The 17,500-nt window shown below is 39.6% G+C and overlaps 1 long non-coding RNA gene across 1 annotated transcript in view; it reads right to left on the reverse strand.

Moving 5' to 3' along the window:
• LOC143740572 (uncharacterized) overlaps positions 1-12,547 on the reverse strand; it is an 18,037-nt gene extending 5,490 nt beyond the window's left edge. The window contains exon 1 of the long non-coding RNA XR_013204836.1: positions 12,446-12,547. This is a non-coding gene — a long non-coding RNA (uncharacterized LOC143740572). The remainder of the gene's footprint in view (positions 1-12,445) is intronic.
• Between the last annotated feature and the right edge of the window lie 4,953 nt (positions 12,548-17,500).

Here is a 17,500-nt window from a genome sequence, read left to right on the forward strand (position 1 = left end):
CATGCTGAACTGACGGCTCATCATGTGTTGCGGTGCATTGTGGGATCAATTCATGCTGTCATGAGGATCCTTTAACCCTTGCATATGATTATTATAATTCTAGACAAAAACAATCACTTCCTCTTCCATGTGAATGAAAGGAGAGTCATGCACTATAGGCTTTATCTCTTCTGAACCAAAGCAATGAAATCAACACTTGCTGTTTGGCTTTCCAGTTCAGATTTCAGTTCAGACAGTGCAAACTATGCAGGAAATTCTGATGTCGTTTTGTTTTTCAAATACAAATATCTAATATTGTATCTAAGGTTCATTAGTTAATGTATTAACTAACATGACCTAACAATGAGCAATACATTTGTTGCAGTATTTATTAATCTTTGTTAATGTAAGTTAATAAAAATACAGTGGTTCATTGTTTGTTCATGTTAGTTCACAGTGCATTAACTAATGATAAAAAATACAACCTTTGATTTTAATAATGTATTAGTAAAAGTTGAAAGTAATATTAACTAAGATTAATAAATGCTAGTGAATATTGTTCATTCTTAGTTTATATTATAAGGTAGTTAACTAATGTTTACTAATGAACCTTATTGTAAAGTGTTACCAATATCTAAAGTCTTAAGGTCTTAAATACGTAAACATTTACGTGAGAAGCAAAATGACAGGATGTGAAGTCATCTTTCTGATATATTCATGAAAAGGAAGTGAGTTTGTGCTTAAAACAAGAACAAATATCTGCCAGTGGAGTCAGAAAAATAATCTTCATTCAAAGGGAAAACTAGATTATTTTTCTGACTCCTCTGACAGATATTTGTTCTTGTTTTAAGCACAAACTCTTCATTCATGTTGCTTCTCCAGTAAATGTATCTTGATTTAAGATTGTTTAGATATTTGTGGTGAACAACGAGACAGAAACACTGAGGAAGAACGTGATGTTTGTGCAGTGAAAACGTGTATGACTTCCTTCTTCAGTGGAAGACTTTTTGAAAGTCCACAGTTCTTCAAAACATCTCACAGGTTTAGTGCGACATGATATTAATATGTCACAGAAATGATTCTCAACTCTTTAATCTTTTCCTCATCTGAGCAGAATGTGTCTCAGCGTTTGTAAATCAGAAGTGTTTTCTCAAGGACTGGCAAACAAACACTGATCCGTGTTTCCAGCCAAAACCTCCATCTGTTGATGATTGGCATCATGCTGGTTTTCCTCTTCCTGATCTCTTCCTCTGTCTTTGTTCTAATTTGCTTTTCTACAGTCTCTGAGACCCGATTGGCTCGATCTGATTGGCCGGTGCCGGGAAGGGAAGGCTTTTCTGAAAGGAGGAGAATATAGTGACGTAAAGTGAAGGAAACATCTGGAGAGAAGAGGAAAAACAGAAGAACACACAACACCTCGTTCCTCAAAGTGGATTAAACAGCAGATGCCGAGACCGAGGCTTTCAAATCACAAACATGCAGCTTATAGTCGGCATGAGAGGGAAGTTACACTCGTCTTTTCTTCCTCTATTGTGTCGTATATCTGAGTGAAACGCTTCAGGAACAAGAACATATGTGGGCGGGGCTTGATTGTGTCTGTGGGGAATTGATTGGATGGTTGTGGTTTGCTATTGGCTGATCTCCTGTGAGTGACAGGTTGCCCCGCCCTCGTCATCAGAGAAGAGAACAGATGAGGGGAAGTTATTCTCATTCAAGATTATTAAAACAATAATGATGTGCACCTATAAATCATTTAGAATAATCGGTAACACTTTACCAAAAGGTTATTTAGTTAACGTATTAACTAACATGATCTAACAATGAGCAATACATTGTATTTATTAATCTTTGTTAATGTTAATTAATAAAAATACAGTGGTTCATTGCTTGTTCATGTTAGTTCACAGTGTATTAACTAATGTTAACAAATACAAACTTTGATTTAAATAATTTATTAGTAATTGTTGAAAATCATATTAACTAAGATTAATAAATACTGTAGAATATTGTTAATTCTAGGTTAATGTTAACTAAGGTAGTTAACTAATGTTAAATAACAAACCTTATTGTAAAGTGTTACCGGATCATTACTGCAATATTCCATACAAAAACAAGAATTGTCTGTTTTGATTTCATGGTGACTTTAAGAACAACAGTCACATTTCTGAAATTAAATCCTCTCATTTATGTACAGTAAATTTACAGTAGTCAACATTTGAAGTGGATCAAAAAAGTTCATCAAAGTTGTCCTAAGACAAGAACGGGTATTGTTCAAAATTCATGTATCACTTTTGGATTCATATATAACTTTAGGTTTTGATCCACTTCAAATGTTGACTACTGTATATTAGTTTTAGTGCAGGGCATCAGAATGTGTTTGTAAGTTGAGGTCACTGAAATTCATGTCGAAGGACTTCATGAACTATATGTCAGATTAAACTTCACACTTTAAGACACACAAACGCCTATAAAAGAGCAATAGACCTGAACCAATCAGCTGCAGAACTCACACCTCCATCTGAAGACGAGAAGAGGAAGTGTGTTCATAAGATCTTATCTCAATCATTTGCAGTCGCTCGCTCGTGCGCGCACACACACACACACACACACACACACACACACACACACACACACACACACACACACACACACACACACACACACACACACACACACACACAGACACACACACACACACACACACACACACACACACACACACAAACACACAAACACACAAACACACAAACACACACACACACCCTGAGTGCTGGACCGAGACTTCAGTCTTTTCGCTTTCACTGCTTTATATCTGGACACTTTTCTGTACATCAATCTCACATTTGCAGTCTCCTTTCTGTCTCCACAGAGAACTAAACTTGAGCTGAATTAAACTGAATTATGACTGTATTCTCTCCAGCTTTGTAGCTGAATCCAATTATTTCAAAACCGATAAAGTTTGCAACACTGCTACTGAACTGAACCGAATTAACCTGGACTCAAAGTGAGTATTGTCTTTGAACATATTACAGCTGAATTGAGTTTCATAATGAATCAACACAGAACTGAATAAACACTGAACTGAATCAACACTGAACTGAATCAACACTGAACTGAATCAACACTGAACTGAATCAACACTGAACTGAATCAACACTCTATTGAGTTTGCAGAGCTGCTTTACAGCAGAATTTTAACCTGCCTCATATTTGATGAAGTTTGCATCAGTAATTCTTTTACTTTCCTGTTCTCTTTCAGTCGCTCACGTTCAACGTAGGCGTTCTGTCGACTGATTGGGATCACGCTCAGAGAGCCTGTCATCTTCGAGTATTGTTAAAATGAGCCAATGCACATTGGAGTGCGAGAATTGCATCCACGCTCTGCCCTGCAGCGCGGGTATAAATATATAAGTGGATGCACACACCAGCACTGCAGGAATATGACCATCTTGGTGTTGAGATCGAGAGTCGCCTTCGTTCGCGAAGGTGGAGTCCCTACTACTATGCCCCGCTCTAGTGTTTCTTCTGGGCCAACTTCCCAGAAGAAGGCTAAAGTGCCGTGTGGGTTGGGTGATCTGAGTGGGCCCCGTGGATCCCTCACTCCTCTTTCGCACGGCAGCCGGTGGAGATCCCCTCTGGGAGAGTAGCGTCGCCCGAGCCAGATCCAGAGATGGAAGCAATGCTGAAAAGGGCCGCCGAGGCGGTCAGCCTCGAGTGGAACTCTCCACCGTATTCCGAACCGTCTCTGTTGGATGATTGGTTTCTCGGGGCGGGACGGTCTGGTTCTCAGCCCGCTGCCCCAGTACAATTTTTCCCTGAAGTGCATGAGGAGCTTACGAGGGCATGGACGGGACCTTTCTCTGCCAGAAACCGCCTAAGTAGCTCCTCCCCCTTCACTACCCTTGACGGGGGAGCCGCGAAGGGTTATGAGGCTATCCCTCTAGTGGAGCAAACTGTCGCAATGCAACTGTGTCCGGTGACCGCTACCTCGTGGAAGGGGGATTCCTGAGCGGACCTCTTAGGGATGGAGGTAGGAGCTCTTGTAGATGGTCACTATCTACTCTCTCCCCCCGGAGGAGGGACGGGTGGAGTTCTTTTGTTTTTGTGTGTGTCTGTTACACCGCTGGCTCCCAAAAAAACAGAGCCAGCAGTACCCACATTGGCAAAAAAAGGAGCATTCCTCTGTTCCTGGGTCCCAAGAGGGCCAGACTGGTGGTGTGCCATCCTGTAAAGCCTTTCAGCCCTCATCCCCCTCTTCTATCGCCAGCCGGCACTTGGGTGCATTCGAGGACTTGGTCACTCCTTCTCACGCACCCCCTGCCATCACGTGGAGACAGGTAAGTGTTGAACCACACACGCAGACCCCGCTTCGGGCTGCCTTCGGGCCTTCCGAGCCGTGTCCCTGTCCTCTCCCTCGCTGACCCACCCCGGGAACGTCTGTGGTGCCCCATGTCCCCCTGGCCCGGTTCGTAGATGCTTAAAATGCTCCCAACCGGTCCTGCTGTCTCCTCCGTACCAGCAGACTCGGCTTATGATTCAGTTCGGCCGGCGTCCGCCGCTATTCGCTTCACTTCGGTATTGAGCGAACGTGCCCCTGGCAGGCCCGCGGACATCGCACACCTACTGGCCAAGGATGCGATTGAGCCGGTCCCTCCAACCGATATGAAGACTGGCTTCTCTAGCCCGTACTTCATTGTACCCAAGAGAGGGGGTGTGTTACAGCCAATCTTGAACCTGTGAGTCTTAAATCTGGCCCTTTTTTAAGCTTCCATTCAAGTTGCTAACGCAGAGACGCACTTTTGAATGCTCCGTCCCCAAGATTGGTCTGCAGTGTTTGACCTGTAGGACGTGTACTTCAGGTCTCTATCCTTCCGCTTCTCAGGCCATACCTGTGTTGTTTGTGTTCGAGGGTTCGAAGTCAGTACAAAGTCCTACTCTTCGAGTGCTCCACAGCCGGTTGGGTCTTCAGGTAAACTGGGAAAAGAGTAAACTCGCCTACAGGCTGAGGATCTCTTTTTCCTGTATGGAGATGGACTCGGTCCGACATGTGTCTCAGTAGGAACGTGTCTGGTCGGTGCTATACAGAAGTGAGAAAGGGTCCTACTGAAACTTTTCAGAGGCTTCTGGGGCATATGGCAGACGCAGCCGCAATAGCCCGGCTTCCTCCATATGAAGACTGCTTCAGCACTGGCTTCATGGCCGAGTCCCGAGGTGGCCGCAGCAGAGCGGCACGCTCCGTGTGACAATCACCTGGCCTCAGCCCGTGATTAGACCTTTGTTTCTCCGGGCCAACCGCCCCTAGAACAAGTGCCCGCCAAACACGAGGGGCCACGTACAACATGCATGCAGTAACGGGGGTCTGGGCGGGCCTCCGACTGCATTGTCATCAACTGCCTCGAGTTGCTGCCAGTACACCTTGCTTTGAGACACCGTTCCTCAGCAAGCTTGTACTGGTTTGTACAAACACTGTGACCGTTGAGCTACGCTTCCCTCGCATGTCACAACACGCCCGCCACCTCCTTCTTGGAGTCAGAAGCTTCTGAGGTCGCTTCATTACACTTAATTTTCCGGCATGCGCAATCGTACTGGCAACTAGGCTGCACGACAGCCTGAGGCCCAGGGAGAAGTGGAGACTCCTTCCCCAAGCGGTCCAGCTGTTCAGGGACCACTTCGGGGCCGCAGAGTTACATCTGTTTGTCTCTCTGGACCCGTCCCATTGCCAGTTGTTTTACTACCTGGCCGAGCAGGGAACCCTCAGCATGGAGAGACTAGCACACAGCTATCCCTGGGGCATCCGCAGAGATGAGTTTCCCCAGTGAGCCTTCTTGCACACCCTTGTCCTAAGTCAGGGAGGAGAAGCAGCCGGTCTTGCTAGTTGCTTCTTATTGGCCCAACCGGAACTAGTTCCCTGAACTTATGCTCCTCTTGACAGCCCTTCCTGACCCATTCTTCTGAGAAATTCTCAGGTATGGGGCACCATTGGCACCCGCGTCCAGAACTCTGAAAACTCAAGTTCAAGTTTGTTTATTTATAGAGCACATTTACTACCGGCTGGGAACCGACCAAAGTGCTGTACAAAAATTACAATAAAATACACAATAAAACAGTGATCACTTAGGATCAGTGAGTACAAAATCCAATTACATATTAAAAGCTGAGTCAAACAGATGCGTTTTCAGAGCAGATTTAAACTCAGATAAGGAGGAGGCCACTTTAATTTGGATTGTGAGTTTGTTCCATAATGTGGGGGCCGCTACTTCAAACGCTCTATTTCCCCTGTTTTTCAATCGGGTTCTGGGAATCTGAAGGAGGAATTTGTTTACCGATCTAAGCCCTCGCTTAGGGGTATATAAGTGAAGTAGGTCCGACAGGTATAATGGTGCAAGATTATTTAGTGATTTGTAGACCAGCAATAGAATTTTGTATTCAATTCTATACTGAACCGGTAACCAATGTAGGGATCTCAAAAGGGGTGTAACATGATCAAACTTTTTAAGTCCCTTCAGGAATATCGCTGCTGTGTTTTGAACGACTTGAAGGCGTGAAATTTGAGTCTTAGCCACACCATAATATAGAGAGTTGCAGTAGTCCAGCCTCGTTGTTATAAAGGCATGGACAGCAACCTCTAATGAGGCGTTAGAGAGAAAAGATTTAATTTTAGAAAGAGAGCGTAAGTAGAAGAAGCTAGAGCCCACTACAGAGGCAATTTGCCTATCTAATTTTAATTGTCGATCATCACACCTAAATTACGCACTTGGGATGAGGTACTCAAATTTAAGAATTCCAAATTTTGTGAGTTTTGTCTACTAGTTTTGGAGGGGCTAAAAACAATGGCTTCCGTTTTATCTGAATTTAAAAACAGGAAGTTATTTGAGAGCCATGATTTTAATTCGTCCAGACACGCGGATAAGCAACTAAGAGCATGCTCATTATCAGAGGTCATAGGCAGATAGATTTGCATATCATCAGCGTAGCAATGAAAATAAATATTATGTTTCCTAAAGATAGATCCCAAGGGAAGCAGATAGAGAGAGAAAAGAGTAGGTGCAAGAACAGACCCCTGTGGTACACCACAGGTTAGCTTGCGCGATGAAGAATTTAAATTTCCTATTTTAACTAAAAAAGTGATATTTGTTAAAAAAGATTTGAACCACTTTAAGACCGTTCCTCCAAGTCCCACATAGGATTCCAACCGAGATATGAGAATTTCATAATCGACGGTGTCGAAGGCTGAGGACAGGTCTAGCATAACTAACATAACAGAATCTCCCGAGTCAGTAGCCATTAAAATGTCATTCAGGACTTTAATAAGGTCCGTTTCCGTACTATGGAATGTTTTGAAACCTGATTGGAAGGTCTCATAGATGTTATTATTAGTTAAAAATGATTGAAGTTGCAGAAAGACGATTTTTTTCCATCACCTTAGAGATTAAAGGTAGAACAGAAACAGGCCGAAAATTTGCTAAAATGGTAGGATCCAGTGTAGGTTTCTTTAATACAGGGGTGACAGTGGCCATTATTAAGCTCTCAGGGATAACCCCTGTTTTCAGACAGTTATTAAGTAGAGACACAAGCCCTGGACCTACAGTATCAATTACTTGCTTAAGGTAGCGGGGGTGTATAATGTCATGGGGACTCGGGGAGCTTTTTGACTTTGTAATTACTTCTTTAAGAGATTGCAGGGAGATGGAATTAAAAGTAGTCCAAGAGACCGAAGGAATCTTTAGCAATGTCATTTCACCCTTGGTCACATGTATTTGAGTTCTAAGATTGGTAATTTTTGTTCCAAAATAATTTAAAAAATCTTCGCATTAAGCATTGGTCGCATTGTTAAAAATCGATACAGATGGATTGAGTACCGAATCTATAATCTATAAAACTCCATGTCTGTTCCCGAAAAGAAGGGACGTGGAGTATTACCATAAACATGTCGTAGATACCATCACTTCTGCGCGAGCACCCTCTATGAGGCATGCTTACGCCCTGAAGTGGAATCTATTTGTTGAATGGTGTTCTTCTCTCCGAGAGGACCCCCGAAGGTGTTCGGTCACTCCGTGCTTCTTTCCTGCAAGATGGGTTGGAGTGAGGGCTGTCTCCTTCCACCCTCTAAGTGTGTATGGCCTTATTACCGCACATCACGATGCAGTGGGTGCAAATCCATGGGGAAGCACGCCTTGATCGTCAGGTTCCTGAGGAGAGCGAGGAGACTGAATCCGCCTCGCGCCCCCTCTTGGCACTTATTTCTCGTGCTACCGCTCTGCAGAGATATCCCTTTGAGCCATGGCAGGCAGCTGAGTTAAAAATCCTGTTTTTAAAAGAACAGTTTTCCTGCTTGCTTGGCCTCTATCAAGAGAGTTGGGTACCTGCACACATTTTCGGTCGACAAATCGTGCCTGGAATTCACGCTGGCCAACACAGTATCCTGAAACCCTGGCCTGGATATGTGCCCTAAGTTCCTACCTTTTCCTTAAACGGGACCAAGTGGTGAGCCTGCAAGCACTGTCCCGGAGGAGGCAGACCCAGCCCTGGCTTTTCTCTGTCCCTTCCGCTCCTTGTGGTTATATCTGGACAGAATGCAAAGCCCCAGGACCTCAGACCAGCTCTTGTCTGTTAAGGAGACCAGCAGAAGGGAAGGCGGTTTCTAAGCAGAGGTTGCCCCAATGGATAGTAGTTGCCACCATCTTGGTGTGTTTACCCAAAGTGCACCATGCCCAACTGGCTAGTGAGCCTCTCCAAAGAGAGAGTGTAGATCTTTCCTGGGCGTTGACACAGGATGCCTCACTGACAGATGATTTTAGAGCTGCAGGCCAGGTGACACCAAACACATTCGCTAGAAAAATAGCCTATGCGTCGAGCCGGTTGCTTCCCGTGGGCTCCCTTCACATGAAGCCAGTTTTACTGTTCCTCCAAACCCTAGGGCAACGGATGTGACAGAGCGTCCGATGCCTGGCCTAACACCTGTATGCACTGGTGGAACCTGTGTTAGGCTGGGTCCCATATGTTGTGGTCCCATATGTGTATTCTTCCACGGTACGGCTCCCTGCGGTGAACCCGTGTCTTCCCTTGGCAGAGCCCGCTCTGCCGTCACTGACCGTTGAGTCCCCCCCCCGGTTATAGGCTGGAGCCACCTTAGTGACATTCTATATGTTGTACTGCCATCAGAAGGCTTTTGTCTAGGCACTGGAAGGTGGCAGCACTTGTGGCATTTTAATTGGGATCCCAATCAGTCGACACGTCAACTACGTTGAACGTGGGCAACTGAAAGGGAACGTCTCGGTTACGTATGTAACCCTCGTTCCTTGAAGGAGGAAACAGAGACGTAGTCCCAGCGCCATCATTGCTGGACCACTGCTGACTCCGGGCCCCCCTCGGCTCCTCAGCGAAAAACAACTGGTGCGTGCATCCACTTCCGTATTTATTCCCGCGCTGCAGGAGCGGAGTGTGTTATTCAATTTTCACACGTCAATGTGGATTGGCTCGTTTTAACAATACTCGGAGATAACAGGCTCCCTAAGCGTGATCCCAATCAGTCGACACGTCAACTACGTCTCTGTTCCCTCCTTCAGGGAACGAGGGTTACATACGTAACCGAGACGTTCATTACTGTGTAGCTGCTTTCAAACAGTTATAGAAGCGCTATAGAAATAAAAACTTGAACAAAAGCATATGATCTTGAACCTTCACCCACTGTTATGGTTTATAGTTTGAAATGAATCAGAATATTAGTGTCCTTATATGCTTATTCTTTGATACAAATAGCTCAGCAATACAACCTTCTTACACTTGCAATGAAAATCATAAAATATCAATATTCCTAAATTTTAAAGTGTTTTATGCTTAAAGTAGGGTTGCTAATTCACATAAAAATAAATAAATAAAACAATTATTTACATGATATACTGATTAATTGTTTAAATGTATCACATATACACTGTATTTCAATTTTAACAAATTTTGCATGTGAAATTGAAAGTTCAATTAAACTTCTGTACATTATTGGAAAAAAATTATGATTATACAGCATTATTTCTTTTTGGTGCATGTGCCGATATGGTCTATATTTTGTGTAAAGCACATTAAAAACATGCAGATTCAGGTCAATGCAAGCATATTTATGAAGAAGAATCTGAAGCTCTATTGAAATTACATATATGAATAATGCTTCATGCAAAACACATGTGATTGTAGTTTGTATGATTGTTTTGTTCCTGCCGCAGACTCTTGAACTCTACAGGCTTTATCAGGTTTTACAGCTTGTTTCAGGAGCCGTTAGACAGCAGGACGAGAGGAAAGCGCATAATGACTAATTGTGTGACATATTGTGAGGGGCAAAGCCTCGATGCTGGTGGGACAAAGACCTCAGACTCGTCCCGAAAGCTCAGGACACAGATCCGTCTGACAGACAGCAGGGATTTTCCTCAAATCCTGAATCAATAAACACGTCTGCTAATTAAGATAAAGCGGGTAGAGGGAGTGACACACACACACAAACACACACACACACACACTCTATGAGGTGCTGATTCACAGACGTCTAGACCAAATAAAGCCTGAAGTACCACACCTGACACCGGATCAGGGAATTTACCTGGAACAACACACCGTTTCTGTGCATCAGGGTAAATATAGCACTCGTGACCTTCATTTCTCACTTTCAGGACTCATTCACTTCCGTTCTACCAGTTATTAACATGCAACAGATCCTTCAGAAATCCTCACACTTTATTTAAATACATATGTGTTTGATCATGTATGAAAATAATTAATTATTATAATAATATAAAACTATTTACTTGTACTGCATACTATATGTATATATATATGGATATATATGTATATATATATATATATATATATATATATATATATATATATATATGTATATATATTCAATTTATTGCACTAAATTAATATTATGGCTGATGATGAAAAACACATATTTATCAGGGTTATTATCGTTACTAAAACTAAAACCATGAAGAAGAAAAATAAAATTTGGTACTTGAAATACAATAAATGTTGACTGAAATAAAATAAAATCTATAAAAAAATCCTAACAATAAAATTTTTTTTTTTTTAAATAAAGGCCTTAGACATATTTAAAAAAGAAAAAAACACACAAAAATGATCAAAACTAAACTAAAAATGAAAAATATAAAAATAAAAACTAATTCAAAGTATTAATGAAAACTGTAGACATTCAAATATGTATTATATAAAATATAATGTATAATATAAAATAGCATATATATATATATATATATATATATATATATGTGTGTGTGTGTATATATATAACAAACACAACTAAATTAATAAAACAAACTAAAATTTTAATAAACAAGGAAAATATAAATGTAAAAAAAAATATTAATAAAAACTAGAATATGTGATAGTAAAATAACACTGGTACTTATAATGCATATTTATTAATATTTATAAAATAATTAAAACATGTATTATTCATTTAATATCATTAAATATTATAAATAGATAAATATTTTAATTTATTTAAGAAAGTAAATACATAAATGAAACAAGTGAATAACCGTGTATGTATACAGCATATTTACAAAAATATGGGAAGCTGATTCGCCGCTTTGAATGTAAATAACTGGGAAACCGGAACAAAACTCCCAACAGAAGCAGGATTCCCTCCATCTTCATACTCTCTCTTTCTTCCCGATTCCCCATCCCTCCATCCCTCCCTCCCGTTTCTCTCCTTCATTACTTTGACCTAATTCTCTTTATTTAATCTTCTCTCCCTCCCGTTCGGACAATAATCAACCACTAATTGCCTCAATCCTGCAGTCTTTAAGTCTTTCTGTCTCGAGCAGAAAACAAACCCAGCCTGATGCAATCAATCCTGTCATCGTTCTTACAGCATATTCATCCTCATCATCTGGATTATCAAAAACAAACCTATAGGCAAACATTGACTCAAGGAAGAGGACGAAAGCGTTTCACAACAATGACATGCAGTAAAACCTGCAACCCGTTTAAAGTTCCCGTTCTCAAGGCTAATAGAAAGCTCTACCACAGAAATACTTCCCCGATTTTTCTGTTTTTATCTCGCCTTTTAATCTAATTTCATCTGCCGTTTCCAACTTCTGCAAACAACAACAGAGTTTGTTTGTCAAGATCAGCAGTTTAAGGCCTGCAATGCTTTCAAGCCCTGGAAGAAAGATGTGAGGATGAATGTAAGATGATTAAGTGGTAATAACTACACTGATCGTCAAGTTTTAAGGATTATAGAGCGGCATTATTGCATGCCATCTGCTTGTGTGATCATCTGCGTAATCGAACGAGTGTGTAAATAAAACAGAAATACTCAACAGAGTCAAACTTTGATTTGAAAAGAGAATCATGTCTTTAAACGATCATCAGTTTTCTACATGTTGGGACCCTTAAACGTGTTGATGTGTTCATTGGCTCGGCTCAGTGTGACTCTGATCTGATTGGCTTACCAGGCTCTTCAGCTCATTAGTGTGTGAGCAGGGCATTATGGGAGAAGTGTGTGTCTGACTCTCCATCTGTTACTCCAGGCCACTTTCTAGTGCTCATCTCACCTGTCCAATACACAGGAGAACTATCTGTTGTACAATAAAGGACAAAATAAATCAGATAAATGGCCAATTGTTAAATAAGTCTTTAAATAAGATATATATATATATATATATATATATATAGTAATATGTAGATTAATATTTATAAATATTTAAATAAGTAAATGCACATGTAATTAAAAATAATACTCATAAAAATGTATATATAATTTATAACTATATATATATATATAAATAATTATGTTAATTTTATTTATAAAAATGCTAAATAAAATGGACAAATTGTGTATTTAAATAATACACATATTTGAATAATAAATATATTTAGATAAATAAATAATTAAAATATATATAAATATGTCTATTTATACTATGTATAGAATTAGTGTTGAAATAAACAACAAAATCAATTCCAAATATTTAAATAAATATATTTCGATCAATTAAAAAATAACAATCTTTTTTTTCCGTGAGGACGTGTTGTTTTCCTCTTACTACTGCTGAGTTTTAAGATAAATTCACCAACTTTGCAAGCTGTCATACTGAACTTCATGAATGAGATCGACAAACCCTTTTTGTTTTTAGAAATTAAAGTTGGTTGTGTTTGTGAAATCGGATGTAATATCTTCAGGCTGTGATGGGTAATAATGTGCTCAGCGCTGATCGCTCACATGAGCAGAAACTGTCTGAATCGAGACGCTCTTCTTGAGTCTCGTAGATTAGCCGGATTAAATGTCTGGAACTCAAACTCTATTGTTGTTCTTTTCTCTGACTCAGTGAATCAGCAGGGCAAACGCTTGCGATCTGCAGGAGTGTGTGGGTTTAGTCTGCATGTTTTGGTGGTTTAGAGATTTCACAAACACACTGATTCACCCACTCCTTTATTCTCAGAGAGAGAGAGAGAGAGAGTATTCTTCTAATCTGTCACGATAACTCTCCTAACTAATAGCTTGATAAACATCTGAAACTGCTGAGTGGATTGACTGACAGTATGATTTATTATTATTGTGTGGGAGTGATGAACTATTATTGCACAGGTGACTTGTGAGTCAGTGTCAGGCGGCATGACGAGGGCTTTCCACTGTTACTTAAACTGATGATGATGACATCACTTCCTGTCAGGTAAGAGGTACGGTCAGGTGTGTTGTTGTTGAGTACGTGTGTTTTTATATCACACATTAAGTATGACGTATCTTTATCAGATTTGAAGATATTCGATACACTCCTGACGAAAACGGTAGCGTCTTAAATATAAAACAGCGAAAAAACTTTTAAAAAACTTAAAAAGCATTGTGAGCAAAAATAGATCCGAGAAAGGTTTTTAATAAATTACAGATTCATATTTTAATATTTATATATTGTTTCAGTGTAAAACATTTTAGTATCTATACTTATCTATCTATACTAATTATCATTGATCATATGATTGAGTTTTTATTATTATTTTGAATTCGTTTTATTGGTTATTTGTTATTTTAGGGTTATTTGTTATAATAACCCTGATACTATTAGAGAAGTCTATTTGAACTCAAAGTCTATTTAAAACTAAAATCTATTTGAAAGTAAAGTCTATTTTTGTGTCACAATGAACTGTAGAGATTTCCAAATGCTGTGTTACGGCACTAATTTATCAGTTTTTAACAGGAATCCACACGATCGGGAATTACAAGCGAAGGTGAAATAATTCTTCAGCTGGTTCATGCATATATTGTATATCATATATCATATGTGACCCTGATCACAAAACCAGTCACGAGTCACTCGGGTTTATCTGTGGTAATAACCAACAATACATTCTATGGGTCAAAATTATCCATTTTTTTCTTATGCCAAAAATCATTAGGATATTAAGTAAAGATCATGTTCCATGAAGATATTTTGTAAATTTCCCACCGTAAATACATAAAAACATTTTTATTTTTTATTTTTAGTGGATGCTGCACAATCACGAATGCACAACTTTAAAGGCCATTTTCTCAATGTTTGGATTTTTTTGCATCCTCAGATCCAGATTTTCAATAGTGGTATCCAAATATTGTCATATCCAAACAAACAAACCATACATCAATGGAAAGCCTATTTATTCAGCTTTCAGATGATGTATAAATCTCCATTTAAAAAAATTAAGTCCAGGGTTACATCTATCTATCTATCTATCTATCTATCTATCATCTCTCTATCTATCTATCTATCTATCTATCTATCTATCTACCTACCTACCTACCCACCCAAATCCCATCCATCCATCATCCATCCATCCATCCACCCACCCACCTACCTACCTACCTACCTACCTACCTATCTATCTATCTATCTATCTATCTATCTATCTATCTATCTATCTATCTATCTATCTGTCTGTCTGTCTGCCTGCCTGTCTGTCTGTCTGTCTATCTATCTATCTATCTATCTATCTATCTATCTATCTATCTATCTATCTATCTATCTATCTATCTATCTATCTATCTATCTATCTATCTATCTATCTATCTATCTATCTACCTACCTACCTACCCACCCAAATCCCATCCATCCATCCATCCACCCACCCACCTACCTACCTACCTATCTATCTATCTATCTATCTATCTATCTATCTATCTATCTATCTATCTATCTAATCTATCTATCTATCTATCTATCTATCTATCTATCTATCTATCTATCTATCTATCTATCTATATATCTATCTATCTATCTATCTGTCTGTCTGTCTGTCTGTCTGTCTGTCTGTCTGTCTGTCTGTCTATCTATCTTTGTATCTAGTGTTTGTGTGGCACATTACTTATTTCCCAGGTTTGAAGGCCACCGCTGGGATTCTCAGAAACAACAGCTGATAGGAAACGGTCCAGACCGACACAATCGAGGGAACGCATGCTAAATATTCCTGTCAATACTGAGCAATACACATTCAGGAATCTGCTCTTTTGTTGAAGAACATCATAATTTTCCCCATAACTAGTTGAGAATAGCAGTATATAAACATCTACATATGTCAGCGCTTACGCAAGGATGAATATTACTAGCATGTCTGTGTATGAGAACTATTTGCATCTTCTGCAATAAAGTTTGAGTCCCAGACAAGTGAGCGCAGGTTGACACGCGAAGCATTGATCCGGAATACGTTACTCAGTTCGGGACTCTCCAAAACTGCTCTCAACCCAGTGATGCTTGGAAAGGAACATGTTGATGAAACATGCGTGTGTTTCAGATCTCATTCCCGTCTCACGGCATGGGATTCCCCTGAATCACAGTTATTTGTTAATGAAGCATTTATTTCTTTCTTTAGTGTGTGACCCTCAGCGTCCATCTGATTTCCAGCCTCTAAATCAGTTACAGCTTGTTTTAATCTTTGCCTTTAGCAGATGTTTTACTGTTTGGCAACAGGTTACTAAGAAGTCACGACAGTTAACCCAGGGTTTCTGCAGGCCTTATGAAGACACATTTAAGACCAAGCTAATCAAATGTAACACAATATGTCAATGTTCTCTAAATGTCTAGAGAGAAACTCGATGAGTTGATTAGCAACACTTGAGTTTTAAAATACAACTTCAGACAGAGATCCATGTCTTTTTCATTTATTTTACAAGGGCAGCTTGAATCACTTCTAGAATATGGAAATAATTTTACTGTACTGTCTGAACACACTGCAAAAAATCATGATTTTCCTCTGTGTTTCTGTCTTGTTTTCCAGCACAAATATCTAAAAGTTCTAAAATCAAAATACATTTATATACTGGAGAAGAAACGGCATGATTGAAGATATTAAGTCTTTACACGAAAAATCTTAAAAATAAGTAAAATGATTAAAACAAGAACAAATATCTGTCAGTGGAATCAATGTAATTCAAATGGAAAACAAGATGATTTTTTCTGACTCCAGAAACTCACTTCATTTTGTTAAACTTTTCAAGACTTAATTTTACATTTTCATTTCGAGTATATCTTGAGTTAAAGATGTTTAGATATGTGTACTGGAAAAATGGGCTAAAAAAACTGAGGACAAATGTATGCAACATTTACCTGTCTTTATTTGCTTAAAAAAATATATATATATAAATAAAAAAAATAAAGGTTATGGTGGGGCCCTTACAATGGGGGCCAATTTTTTCGAAGAATTAAAAATCATAAATGTGTCATCAATGAGCGTATGCAACAAATAATGTCATTTAAGCTTGACTTGCACTGAACTCTGTTCTGCTTCCGTGTCGTTGCATCTTTACAGATATTACTTTCTTCAAGAATATTCAGCTGACAAAAGCGCAGGAGATTATTTAGTGCAGGTCTAGAGCAAAGAGAGAAAAGTATGTCAAAACAAGCTTTTAAACACACACCGCAATCACATTTGAGGGTTTGTGTGTGTCATTAAAAGTCTCGTCATGGTGGACATAAATGGAGAGCAGTGACAGGAATCCCAGCACAAGCATGTAAAGTGCACATAAACACACGGTCCATCACACACACCCGCTGACAAACATCACCTGCCTTCTAATTAAAACATTTATCTCTTTCTTTCTGTCTTCCTCACTCTACTGTATTTTGTGACGAGACCGAGTGTCTGTCAGCATATGCCTGTTTTGACGGAGATAAACCTGTATTACTGCCGGGAACTCTGACATAAATATGTCAACAAAGATCTGAAAACGAATGCACAGAAAAGCCTGGGTGTGAGTGCAAACGGCAACATAATGAAGTACAAATCACTGTCTTTGTGCAGGTCAAAGTAAGAGGATCATCTTCACAATCACATCCTGGTGTCATTAACTTTCAAAGCTGGAGACAAAAGCTATTGCATGACACAAATAAGGCTTTAAACATCCATGCTTGACTAAGTTGGTTTTGTTTAGTCAATAAAACCACTACACAACGGTTAAAGATCACTAAAGCATTCCTGTTTCCACTGAAATCACTAATGTTTTGTGTTGTACTGGATGATATGACATTATATAACATAGA

Source organism: Siphateles boraxobius, unplaced genomic scaffold (assembly GCF_051911475.1).
Source record: "Siphateles boraxobius isolate OS27281-9 unplaced genomic scaffold, OSU_SipBor_1 173, whole genome shotgun sequence".
Classification (NCBI taxonomy): Eukaryota; Metazoa; Chordata; class Actinopteri; order Cypriniformes; family Leuciscidae; genus Siphateles; species Siphateles boraxobius.